The 11253-nt window shown below is 41.4% G+C and overlaps 24 non-coding genes across 24 annotated transcripts; 8 read left to right on the top strand and 16 right to left on the bottom strand.

The window, feature by feature from the left end:
* Positions 1 to 1664: 1664 nt before the first annotated feature.
* On the bottom strand, positions 1665 to 1736 carry Trnag-ucc. Its single transcript has one exon. It is a non-coding gene; the product is annotated as a tRNA-Gly (tRNA).
* A 67-nt stretch (positions 1737 to 1803) lies between these two features.
* On the bottom strand, positions 1804 to 1922 carry Trnal-caa. The gene is made up of 2 exons: positions 1885 to 1922; positions 1804 to 1848 (listed from the first exon to the last, which is right to left on the bottom strand). It is a non-coding gene; the product is annotated as a tRNA-Leu (tRNA).
* A 440-nt stretch (positions 1923 to 2362) lies between these two features.
* Trnae-cuc lies at positions 2363 to 2434 on the top strand. Its single transcript has one exon. It is a non-coding gene; the product is annotated as a tRNA-Glu (tRNA).
* Positions 2435 to 2660: 226 nt separating this feature from the next.
* On the bottom strand, positions 2661 to 2732 carry Trnag-ucc. Its single transcript has one exon. It is a non-coding gene; the product is annotated as a tRNA-Gly (tRNA).
* Positions 2733 to 3359: 627 nt separating this feature from the next.
* Trnae-cuc lies at positions 3360 to 3431 on the top strand. Its single transcript has one exon. It is a non-coding gene; the product is annotated as a tRNA-Glu (tRNA).
* Positions 3432 to 3657: 226 nt separating this feature from the next.
* Trnag-ucc lies at positions 3658 to 3729 on the bottom strand. Its single transcript has one exon. It is a non-coding gene; the product is annotated as a tRNA-Gly (tRNA).
* A 67-nt stretch (positions 3730 to 3796) lies between these two features.
* Positions 3797 to 3915, bottom strand: Trnal-caa. The gene is made up of 2 exons: positions 3878 to 3915; positions 3797 to 3841 (listed from the first exon to the last, which is right to left on the bottom strand). It is a non-coding gene; the product is annotated as a tRNA-Leu (tRNA).
* A 440-nt stretch (positions 3916 to 4355) lies between these two features.
* Positions 4356 to 4427, top strand: Trnae-cuc. Its single transcript has one exon. It is a non-coding gene; the product is annotated as a tRNA-Glu (tRNA).
* Positions 4428 to 4653: 226 nt separating this feature from the next.
* Trnag-ucc lies at positions 4654 to 4725 on the bottom strand. The gene has a single exon. It is a non-coding gene; the product is annotated as a tRNA-Gly (tRNA).
* A 67-nt stretch (positions 4726 to 4792) lies between these two features.
* Positions 4793 to 4911, bottom strand: Trnal-caa. Its single transcript has 2 exons — positions 4874 to 4911; positions 4793 to 4837 (listed from the first exon to the last, which is right to left on the bottom strand). It is a non-coding gene; the product is annotated as a tRNA-Leu (tRNA).
* Positions 4912 to 5351: 440 nt separating this feature from the next.
* Positions 5352 to 5423, top strand: Trnae-cuc. The gene has a single exon. It is a non-coding gene; the product is annotated as a tRNA-Glu (tRNA).
* A 366-nt stretch (positions 5424 to 5789) lies between these two features.
* Trnal-caa lies at positions 5790 to 5908 on the bottom strand. The gene is made up of 2 exons: positions 5871 to 5908; positions 5790 to 5834 (listed from the first exon to the last, which is right to left on the bottom strand). It is a non-coding gene; the product is annotated as a tRNA-Leu (tRNA).
* A 440-nt stretch (positions 5909 to 6348) lies between these two features.
* On the top strand, positions 6349 to 6420 carry Trnae-cuc. The gene has a single exon. It is a non-coding gene; the product is annotated as a tRNA-Glu (tRNA).
* Positions 6421 to 6646: 226 nt separating this feature from the next.
* Trnag-ucc lies at positions 6647 to 6718 on the bottom strand. Its single transcript has one exon. It is a non-coding gene; the product is annotated as a tRNA-Gly (tRNA).
* Positions 6719 to 6785: 67 nt separating this feature from the next.
* Trnal-caa lies at positions 6786 to 6904 on the bottom strand. The gene is made up of 2 exons: positions 6867 to 6904; positions 6786 to 6830 (listed from the first exon to the last, which is right to left on the bottom strand). It is a non-coding gene; the product is annotated as a tRNA-Leu (tRNA).
* A 442-nt stretch (positions 6905 to 7346) lies between these two features.
* Positions 7347 to 7418, top strand: Trnae-cuc. The gene has a single exon. It is a non-coding gene; the product is annotated as a tRNA-Glu (tRNA).
* A 226-nt stretch (positions 7419 to 7644) lies between these two features.
* Trnag-ucc lies at positions 7645 to 7716 on the bottom strand. Its single transcript has one exon. It is a non-coding gene; the product is annotated as a tRNA-Gly (tRNA).
* A 67-nt stretch (positions 7717 to 7783) lies between these two features.
* On the bottom strand, positions 7784 to 7902 carry Trnal-caa. Its single transcript has 2 exons — positions 7865 to 7902; positions 7784 to 7828 (listed from the first exon to the last, which is right to left on the bottom strand). It is a non-coding gene; the product is annotated as a tRNA-Leu (tRNA).
* A 440-nt stretch (positions 7903 to 8342) lies between these two features.
* Positions 8343 to 8414, top strand: Trnae-cuc. Its single transcript has one exon. It is a non-coding gene; the product is annotated as a tRNA-Glu (tRNA).
* Positions 8415 to 8640: 226 nt separating this feature from the next.
* Positions 8641 to 8712, bottom strand: Trnag-ucc. Its single transcript has one exon. It is a non-coding gene; the product is annotated as a tRNA-Gly (tRNA).
* A 67-nt stretch (positions 8713 to 8779) lies between these two features.
* Trnal-caa lies at positions 8780 to 8898 on the bottom strand. Its single transcript has 2 exons — positions 8861 to 8898; positions 8780 to 8824 (listed from the first exon to the last, which is right to left on the bottom strand). It is a non-coding gene; the product is annotated as a tRNA-Leu (tRNA).
* A 440-nt stretch (positions 8899 to 9338) lies between these two features.
* On the top strand, positions 9339 to 9410 carry Trnae-cuc. Its single transcript has one exon. It is a non-coding gene; the product is annotated as a tRNA-Glu (tRNA).
* Positions 9411 to 9636: 226 nt separating this feature from the next.
* Trnag-ucc lies at positions 9637 to 9708 on the bottom strand. Its single transcript has one exon. It is a non-coding gene; the product is annotated as a tRNA-Gly (tRNA).
* A 67-nt stretch (positions 9709 to 9775) lies between these two features.
* Trnal-caa lies at positions 9776 to 9894 on the bottom strand. Its single transcript has 2 exons — positions 9857 to 9894; positions 9776 to 9820 (listed from the first exon to the last, which is right to left on the bottom strand). It is a non-coding gene; the product is annotated as a tRNA-Leu (tRNA).
* Positions 9895 to 11253: the final 1359 nt, after the last annotated feature.

Here is an 11253-nt window from a genome sequence, read left to right on the forward strand (position 1 = left end):
CCGAAAGATATTCCCCAACTGGCAACACTCCTGGATGCTCGTTTCTGAACCCTCGCCGGATGGTGTCATGGAGCTGCTCTCGGCATATGTTCCTCACTGTAGGGTCTCTACAAGTGAGGAGCTGAGCAGCCCTGGCGATGGTCCAGATATCGGCATCATCAGTGAGGCGGCATGTTCCTAGGCCCCCAACCCGCCGGTCCGCGTAGAAAAACGGGACCGTTGCGTGATTGGGAAGGTTGCAAATAAGGCCTAGAAACTTCCTACACTCAGTGTCCAGTTGGGTAAGGCAGTCTTTCAGGACCCGACCCGAAGCGAGGTGATGGGAAAGGGAGGGAAGAAGGTGGCTACGGAAGATTTCAAGTTTTTGCCATGGTGCGAGGTGGGAGGCGGCAATCTTGTCGAGGTTAGGGATAAGGTCAGTTGGTGGTCGGAACCGCAATTTTCCTCCGATTGGTGTACCAAGGTATGTTTCTTGGTCGTCTGGACCCAAGCACCGAATTAATTGATCACCAATTCGGCACTGGGCGTCAGACGGCTTGCCTTTGTCGAAGACCAGGCAAGCACACTTCCCGGCATTAAATTGCAGCCCCAAGGTGTTTGCGGTGAGGGTAAAAACGTTTAAAATGTTTTGGAGCTCGGAGGGAGAATTTGTAACCACGGCAATGTCGTCAGCATATGCCGTGGTTTTCACGAGCGAGCCAAATAATAAAAATCCGGGGTTAATATTGGACTTTCCGGCCCTGACGAGGGGCCTGGAAGCCAGGTTAAAAATAGGGGAACTAAGAGCGTCACCCTGGCGAACACCTGCTGTCGGGAAAATGCGGATGGATTCTTTTCCAACGGCAAAATCCATCCGATTTCCCGAATATATGTCCACCAGGATGCGCCGGAGGTCCTCTGGTATTGGAAGTGATGTGAACAGCTCATTCAGAACGGCGTGAGGCACAGATCCAAACGCATTGCACATGTCCAGCCATGCTATAGACATGTGCTTTCGTTTGGTCTTTGTCTCCTCGACAACCGTCTGTAAGAGCTGTGTATGTTCCTGAATACCATGGACCCCCGGGAGGAAACCCTTTTGCTCGGGAGATAACCAGCCAAGGTCTGAAGCGACTAGCGTTATTCTCTGGCTGATCACTCCCGAGAACAGTTTGTAAATGGTAGGAAGAAGGGATATTGGTCTAAAGTTGGAATAGTCGCTAGTGTCCCCTTTCTTGAAAATGGGGACAGTTCGCGATGTCTTCCAACAATTAGGAGCCCCTAGCTTCCAAACCATTTTACAAACTGTTTCCAGCAGAATGCAGTTGGGGTCGATGGCTCTAAGATGACGGTATTCTAGGCCATCAACCCCTGGTGATGTGTTGGTAGCCCGGCGAAGCTTAGCTTCAAGCTCTTGTTGGGTTGGCGCACGATTAAGGAAGTTCATCTGGTCCTCTGATGGTTGGGACCAGTCGCAGGTGTCGTAGAGTTCCCTCGCACTTTGGCACTGCTGCATCTCAATTAATACTTCATGTTTCTGACCTGGCCTACCTAGGAATCAGACATTTTCCTTGTAGTTTTTTCCATACTTAATTCATTCTTGCTCATGACTGTAATTTTAGACAACAGGTGGCGGACTTCACTCCTAAATATTCATGATTTTCCAAATTAGATAAATAATTTGTTGCGATGACCGAGAATCGAACTCGGGTCGATTGCTTGGAAGGCAACCATGCTAACCACTATACCACCATCGCTTGTTCTTATTGTAAGAGACTCGTTTGAAAAATCTACTCCGGAAGTACATCTTCCAAGAGAAAAACCTGTCAGGAGTGGGATTTGAACCCACGCCTTCATTGAAGACCGGAATTCTGATGCTTCTCTTGGAGAAGTAAGGTTTTTATCCTTGAGTCTGGCGCCTTAGACCGCTCGGCCATCCTGACTTATTTATATTATTTGTACCATAAGTAATAATTACGCTGTTCATCAACAAACTCAATAAAGCGCTTAACTTTTAATTAATAACGCTTTCCGACAGCAAAGCTTTTGCTTCAGCTATCAGAAGAAGGAGAAGAAGTAGAAGGAGAAGAAGAAGAAGACGGCTGCGGCGGCGGTGGCGGTGTATTCTACCGTCACACCGGGAACCAGACAATAGAAATTCAACAACATCTGGTCTCTTAAATGTCCGAGCATGGCTTTGTAAAGCAAACCATGGGTTGTTGAAAAAGAAAAGGGTTAGTTCCAACTAAGCGTTTATCGTAAAAATTATTGATGCCAATCCCATATTGTCTAGTGGTTAGTTTTTATGGAGAGGTTTCCGGAAGGGAAAAATAAGATAAAGATAAAGAAAATAAGTGTTTATCGTAAAACGTATTAATGCTAATCCCATATTGTCTAGTGGTTAGGATACCTGGCTCTCACCCAGGAGGCCCGGGTTCAATTCCCGGTATGGGAATAAACATAAAAATTTGCCATGTATTGGGAACACATTAATTGCATACATCACATTCATCTCAATTAATACTTCATGTTTCTGACCTGGCCTACCTAGGAATCAGACATTTTCCTTGTAGTTTTTTCCATACTTAATTCATTCTTGCTCATGACTGTAATTTTAGACAACAGGTGGCGGACTTCACTCCTAAATATTCATGATTTTCCAAATTAGATAAATAATTTGTTGCGATGACCGAGAATCGAACTCGGGTCGATTGCTTGGAAGGCAACCATGCTAACCACTATACCACCATCGCTTGTTGTTATTGTAAGAGACTCGTTTGAAAAATCTACTCCGGAAGTACATCTTCCAAGAGAAAAACCTGTCAGGAGTGGGATTTGAACCCACGCGCTTCATTGAAGACCAGAATTCTGATGCTTCTCTTGGAGAAGTAAGGTTTTTATCCTTGAGTCTGGCGCCTTAGACCGCTCGGCCATCCTGCTTATTTATATTATTTGTACCATAAGTAATAATTACGCTGTTCATCAACAAACTCAATAAAGCGCTTAACTTTTAATTAATAACGCTTTCCGACAGCAAAGCTTTTGCTTCAGCTATCAGAAGAAGGAGAAGAAGTAGAAGGAGAAGAAGAAGAAGACGGCTGCGGCGGTGGCGGTGGTGTATTCTACCGTCACACCGGGAACCAGACAATAGAAATTCAACAACATCTGGTCTCTTAAATGTCCGAGCATGGCTTTGTAAAGCAAACCATGGGTTGTTGAAAAAGAAAAGGGTTAGTTCCAACTAAGCGTTTATCGTAAAAATTATTGATGCCAATCCCATATTGTCTAGTGGTTAGTTTTTATGGAGGAGGTTTCCGGAAGGGAAAAATAAGATAAAGATAAAGAAAATAAGTGTTTATCGTAAAACGTATTAATGCTAATCCCATATTGTCTAGTGGTTAGGATACCTGGCTCTCACCCAGGAGGCCCGGGTTCAATTCCCGGTATGGGAATAAACATAAAAATTTGCCATGTATTGGGAACACATTAATTGCATACATCACATTCATCTCAATTAATACTTCATGTTTCTGACCTGGCCTACCTAGGAATCAGACATTTTCCTTGTAGTTTTTTCCATACTTAATTCATTCTTGCTCATGACTGTAATTTTAGACAACAGGTGGCGGACTTCACTCCTAAATATTCATGATTTTCCAAATTAGATAAATAATTTGTTGCGATGACCGAGAATCGAACTCGGGTCGATTGCTTGGAAGGCAACCATGCTAACCACTATACCACCATCGCTTGTTGTTATTGTAAGAGACTCGTTTGAAAAATCTACTCCGGAAGTACATCTTCCAAGAGAAAAACCTGTCAGGAGTGGGATTTGAACCCACGCCTTCATTGAAGACCAGAATTCTGATGCTTCTCTTGGAGAAGTAAGGTTTTTATCCTTGAGTCTGGCGCCTTAGACCGCTCGGCCATCCTGACTTATTTATATTATTTGTACCATAAGTAATAATTACGCTGTTCATCAACAAACTCAATAAAGCGCTTAACTTTTAATTAATAACGCTTTCCGACAGCAAAGCTTTTGCTTCAGCTATCAGAAGAAGGAGAAGAAGTAGAAGGAGAAGAAGAAGAAGACGGCTGCGGCGGCGGTGGCGGTGTATTCTACCGTCACACTGGGAACCAGACAATAGAAATTCAACAACATCTGGTCTCTTAAATGTCCGAGCATGGCTTTGTAAAGCAAAGCATGGGTTGTTGAAAAGGAAAAGGGTTAGTTTCAACTAAGCGTTTATCGTAAAAATTATTGATGCCAATCCCATATTGTCTAGTGGTTAGTTTTTATGGAGAGGTTTCCGGAAGGGAAAAATAAGATAAAGATAAAGAAAATAAGTGTTTATCGTAAAACGTATTAATGCTAATCCCATATTGTCTAGTGGTTAGGATACCTGGCTCTCACCCGGGAGGCCCGGGTTCAATTCCCGGTATGGGAATAAACATAAAAATTTGCCATGTATTGGGAACACATTAATTGCATACATCACATTCATCTCAATTAATACTTCATGTTTCTGACCTGGCCTACCTAGGAATCAGACATTTTCCTTGTAGTTTTTTCCATACTTAATTCATTCTTGCTCATGACTGTAATTTTAGACAACAGGTGGCGGACTTCACTCCTAAATATTCATGATTTTCCAAATTAGATAAATAATTTGTTGCGATGACCGAGAATCGAACTCGGGTCGATTGCTTGGAAGGCAACCATGCTAACCACTATACCACCATCGCTTGTTGTTATTGTAAGAGACTCGTTTGAAAAATCTACTCCGGAAGTACATCTTCCAAGAGAAAAACCTGTCAGGAGTGGGATTTGAACCCACGCCTTCATTGAAGACCAGAATTCTGATGCTTCTCTTGGAGAAGTAAGGTTTTTATCCTTGAGTCTGGCGCCTTAGACCGCTCGGCCATCCTGACTTATTTATATTATTTGTACCATAAGTAATAATTACGCTGTTCATCAACAAACTCAATAAAGCGCTTAACTTTTAATTAATAACGCTTTCCGACAGCAAAGCCTTTTGCTTCAGCTATCAGAAGAAGGAGAAGAAGTAGAAGGAGAAGAAGAAGAAGACGGCTGCGGCGGCGGTGGCGGTGTATTCTACCGTCACACCGGGAACCAGACAATAGAAATTCAACAACATCTGGTCTCTTAAATGTCCGAGCATGGCTTTGTAAAGCAAAGCATGGGTTGTTGAAAAAGAAAAGGGTTAGTTCCAACTAAGCGTTTATCGTAAAAATTATTGATGCCAATCCCATATTGTCTAGTGGTTAGTTTTTATGGAGAGGTTTCCGGAAGGAAAAATAAGATAAAGATAAAGAAAATAAGTGTTTATCGTAAAACGTATTAATGCTAATCCCATATTGTCTAGTGGTTAGGATACCTGGCTCTCACCCAGGAGGCCCGGGTTCAATTCCCGGTATGGGAATAAACATAAAAATTTGCCATGTATTGGGAACACATTAATTGCATACATCACATTCATCTCAATTAATACTTCATGTTTCTGACCTGGCCTACCTAGGAATCAGACATTTTCCTTGTAGTTTTTTCCATACTTAATTCATTCTTGCTCATGACTGTAATTTTAGACAACAGGTGGCGGACTTCACTCCTAAATATTCATGATTTTCCAAATTAGATGAATAATTTGTTGAGATGACCGAGAATCGAACTCGGGTCGATTGCTTGGAAGGCAACCATGCTAACCACTATACCACCATCGCTTGTTGTTATTGTAAGAGACTCGTTTGAAAAATCTACTCTCGGAAGTACATCTTCCAAGAGAAAAACCTGTCAGGAGTGGGATTTGAACCCACGCCTTCATTGAAGACCAGAATTCTGATGCTTCTCTTGGAGAAGTAAGGTTTTTATCCTTGAGTCTGGCGCCTTAGACCGCTCGGCCATCCTGACTTATTTATATTATTTGTACCATAAGTAATAATTACGCTGTTCATCAACAAACTCAATAAAGCGCTTAACTTTTAATTAATAACGCTTTCCGACAGCAAAGCTTTTGCTTCAGCTATCAGAAGAAGGAGAAGAAGTAGAAGGAGAAGAAGAAGAAGACGGCTGCGGCGGCGGTGGCGGTGTATTCTACCGTCACACTGGGAACCAGACAATAGAAATTCAACAACATCTGGTCTCTTAAATGTCCGAGCATGGCTTTGTAAAGCAAAGCATGGGTTGTTGAAAAAGAAAAGGGTTAGTTTCAACTAAGCGTTTATCGTAAAAATTATTGATGCCAATCCCATATTGTCTAGTGGTTAGTTTTTATGGAGAGGTTTCCGGAAGGGAAAAATAAGATAAAGATAAAGAAAATAAGTTTTTATCGTAAAACGTATTAATGCTAATCCCATATTGTCTAGTGGTTAGGATACCTGGCTCTCACCCAGGAGGCCCGGGTTCAATTCCCGGTATGGGAATAAACATAAAAATTTGCCATGTATTGGGAACACATTAATTGCATACATCACATTCATCTCAATTAATACTTCATGTTTCTGACCTGGCCTACCTAGGAATCAGACATTTTCCTTGTAGTTTTTTCCATACTTAATTCATTCTTGCTCATGACTGTAATTTTAGACAACAGGTGGCGGACTTCACTCCTAAATATTCATGATTTTCCAAATTAGATAAATAATTTGTTGCGATGACCGAGAATCGAACTCGGGTCGATTGCTTGGAAGGCAACCATGCTAACCACTATACCACCATCGCTTGTTGTTATTGTAAGAGACTCGTTTGAAAAATCTACTCCGGAAGTACATCTTCCAAGAGAAAAACCTGTCAGGAGTGGGATTTGAACCCACGCCTTCATTGAAGACCAGAATTCTGATGCTTCTCTTGGAGAAGTAAGGTTTTTATCCTTGAGTCTGGCGCCTTAGACCGCTCGGCCATCCTGACTTATTTATATTATTTGTACCATAAGTAATAATTACGCTGTTCATCAACAAACTCAATAAAGCGCTTAACTTTTAATTAATAACGCTTTCCGACAGCAAAGCTTTTGCTTCAGCTATCAAAAGAAGAGGAGAAGAAGTAGAAGGAGAAGAAGAAGAAGACGGCTGCGGCGGCGGTGGCGGTGTATTCTACCGTCACACCGGGAACCAGACAATAGAAATTCAACAACATCTGGTCTCTTAAATGTCCGAGCATGGCTTTGTAAAGCAAAGCATGGGTTGTTGAAAAAGAAAAGGGTTAGTTTCAACTAAGCGTTTATCGTAAAAATTATTGATGCCAATCCCATATTGTCTAGTGGTTAGTTTTTATGGAGAGGTTTCCGGAAGGGAAAAATAAGATAAAGATAAAGAAAATAAGTGTTTATCGTAAAACGTATTAATGCTAATCCCATATTGTCTAGTGGTTAGGATACCTGGCTCTCACCCAGGAGGCCCGGGTTCAATTCCCGGTATGGGAATAAACATAAAAATTTGCCATGTATTGGGAACACATTAATTGCATACATCACATTCATCTCAATTAATACTTCATGTTTCTGACCTGGCCTACCTAGGAATCAGACATTTTCCTTGTAGTTTTTTCCATACTTAATTCATTCTTGCTCATGACTGTAATTTTAGACAACAGGTGGCGGACTTCACTCCTAAATATTCATGATTTTCCAAATTAGATAAATAATTTGTTGCGATGACCGAGAATCGAACTCGGGTCGATTGCTTGGAAGGCAACCATGCTAACCACTATACCACCATCGCTTGTTGTTATTGTAAGAGACTCGTTTGAAAAATCTACTCCGGAAGTACATCTTCCAAGAGAAAAACCTGTCAGGAGTGGGATTTGAACCCACGCCTTCATTGAAGACCAGAATTCTGATGCTTCTCTTGGAGAAGTAAGGTTTTTATCCTTGAGTCTGGCGCCTTAGACCGCTCGGCCATCCTGACTTATTTATATTATTTGTACCATAAGTAATAATTACGCTGTTCATCAACAAACTCAATAAAGCGCTTAACTTTTAATTAATAACGCTTTCCGACAGCAAAGCTTTTGCTTCAGCTATCAGAAGAAGGAGAAGAAGTAGAAGGAGAAGAAGAAGAAGACGGCTGCGGCGGCGGTGGCGGTGTATTCTACCGTCACACTGGGAACCAGACAATAGAAATTCAACAACATCTGGTCTCTTAAATGTCCGAGCATGGCTTTGTAAAGCAAAGCATGGGTTGTTGAAAAAGAAAAGGGTTAGTTTCAACTAAGCGTTTATCGTAAAAATTATTGATGCCAATCCCATATTGTCTAGTGGTTAGTTTTTATGGAGAGGTTTCCGGAAGGGAAAAATAAGATAAAGATAAAGAAAATAAGTTTTTATCGTAAAACGTATTAATGCTAATCCCATATTGTCTAGTGGTTAGGATACCTGGCTCTCACCCAGGAGGCCCGGGTTCAATTCCCGGTATGGGAATAAACATAAAAATTTGCCATGTATTGGGAACACATTAATTGCATACATCACATTCATCTCAATTAATACTTCATGTTTCTGACCTGGCCTACCTAGGAATCAGACATTTTCCTTGTAGTTTTTTCCATACTTAATTCATTCTTGCTCATGACTGTAATTTTAGACAACAGGTGGCGGACTTCACTCCTAAATATTCATGATTTTCCAAATTAGATAAATAATTTGTTGCGATGACCGAGAATCGAACTCGGGTCGATTGCTTGGAAGGCAACCATGCTAACCACTATACCACCATCGCTTGTTGTTATTGTAAGAGACTCGTTTGAAAAATCTACTCCGGAAGTACATCTTCCAAGAGAAAAACCTGTCAGGAGTGGGATTTGAACCCACGCCTTCATTGAAGACCAGAATTCTGATGCTTCTCTTGGAGAAGTAAGGTTTTTATCCTTGAGTCTGGCGCCTTAGACCGCTCGGCCATCCTGACTTATTTATATTATTTGTACCATAAGTAATAATTACGCTGTTCATCAACAAACTCAATAAAGCGCTTAACTTTTAATTAATAACGCTTTCCGACAGCAAAGCTTTTGCTTCAGCTATCAGAAGAAGGAGAAGAAGTAGAAGGAGAAGAAGAAGAAGACGGCTGCGGCGGCGGTGGCGGTGTATTCTACCGTCACACCGGGAACCAGACAATAGAAATTCAACAACATCTGGTCTCTTAAATGTCCGAGCATGGCTTTGTAAAGCAAAGCATGGGTTGTTGAAAAAGAAAGGGGTTAGTTTCAACTAAGCGTTTATCGTAAAAATTATTGATGCCAATCCCATATTGTCTAGTGGTTAGTTTTTATGGAGAGGTTTCCGGAAGGGAAAAATAAGATAAAGATAAAGAAAATAAGTGTTTATCGTAAAACGTATTAATGCTAATCCCATATTGTCTAGTGGTTAGGATACCTGGCTCTCACCCAGGAGGCCCGGGTTCAATTCCCGGTATGGGAATAAACATAAAAATTTGCCATGTATTGGGAACACATTAATTGCATACATCACATTCATCTCAATTAATACTTCATGTTTCTGACCTGGCCTACCTAGGAATCAGACATTTTCCTTGTAGTTTTTTCCATACTTAATTCATTCTTGCTCATGACTGTAATTTTAGACAACAGGTGGCGGACTTCACTCCTAAATATTCATGATTTTCCAAATTAGATAAATAATTTGTTGCGATGACCGAGAATCGAACTCGGGTCGATTGCTTGGAAGGCAACCATGCTAACCACTATACCACCATCGCTTGTTGTTATTGTAAGAGACTCGTTTGAAAAATCTACTCCGGAAGTACATCTTCCAAGAGAAAAACCTGTCAGGAGTGGGATTTGAACCCACGCCTTCATTGAAGACCAGAATTCTGATGCTTCTCTTGGAGAAGTAAGGTTTTTATCCTTGAGTCTGGCGCCTTAGACCGCTCGGCCATCCTGACTTATTTATATTATTTGTACCATAAGTAATAATTACGCTGTTCATCAACAAACTCAATAAAGCGCTTAACTTTTAATTAATAACGCTTTCCGACAGCAAAGCTTTTGATTGATTATTTTGTATAGTTTAGCTGTTTTTGTTGTGTTTTGCCCCAAATTGTTTTATTTGTGTGTTTGTTTACGTGTGTGGGGACCTCCCCCCCCCCCTTTGGGCAGTTTGTTTACATTGTCTAGGGGACAATGGCTGCCAAGTGGCTCAATAGTGTAGATATTGATTTTGGGGTTCAATTCCCGAAATTGAGTATGCGTACGGTTCATGGTTTCGTGCGTAGTTTGAAGGTTGATGCTCAGGATCTCTTAGGCCTAGTTGCTGTGCTAGATACGAGAAACCAGGTCGCTAGAATTACGTTTACATCAGAGGCATATACCTCAAATTTTTTGTCCCAACACAGTGGTATCGTCAGGACTGAATTGGAGGAAAGAAGGATGAAGTTAGTGTAGTCATCAGGGATAGCAATATTCAAGAGAAATTTGTTCGAATTGCAGGGATTCCACAGAACCTAGACTTGGGAATAGTTCAGACACGTCTTAAGGAATTTGGAAATGTAATTGAAGCTCGGTGGGAGCGCTATCGGGTGGCAGAGGATGAAGTTTTATAACCCTGTCCTAGCCACTTGGATGATTGTACGAATGACGGTGACGAAAAACATTCCCTCATACATTACCATTGGCAGTTATCGTGCCATGGTTAAGTATGAGGGACAAAAGCCCACTTGCAGACTTTGCGACGAAGAGACACACTTTAGCTACGACTGCCCAACTTTGAAACGAAACCAGGAACCCACCATTGTCCAAAAACCTGTTGCCAAAAAGACTAAAAAGACAGAGACTATTAAACAGACACCCGTAGTAATTCCCGTGGTAGCAAATTCCATGGTTTCCCAGGTACCTCTGGAAAGTGAATCGCAAGATTCACTCTCAGAAAGTACTAATAATTTGGAAACTGAATCCATGGAATGTGACACTGCTACCACTTCCGCATCTGTACCTCCGAAAGACAACCCTTTGAAACCAATTTCAAAATCCAAAATAGCAGCACCTGACACAGAGACAGAAGACCAGGAAACAGTGACAATTATCATGGAATCAATGGAACCCGACACGGGGGAAATTGATACCACTGATCCAGACAAAACTAAGGACCCCCTGAAAATTCCCACGTTACCCACGAAGCAAACGATTTAAACCTACCCTGACGCCCCAAAAATTCGAAACCCACTTCAGGCATTCCCGTACTAAAAAAACCTAATACATGACTTCACAATTAAAAATCGCTTCTATCAACATTGGAGGTATTCGAT

This window comes from Daphnia magna, linkage group LG5 (genome assembly GCF_020631705.1).
Source record: "Daphnia magna isolate NIES linkage group LG5, ASM2063170v1.1, whole genome shotgun sequence".
Lineage (NCBI taxonomy): Eukaryota > Metazoa > Arthropoda > Branchiopoda > Diplostraca > Daphniidae > Daphnia > Daphnia magna.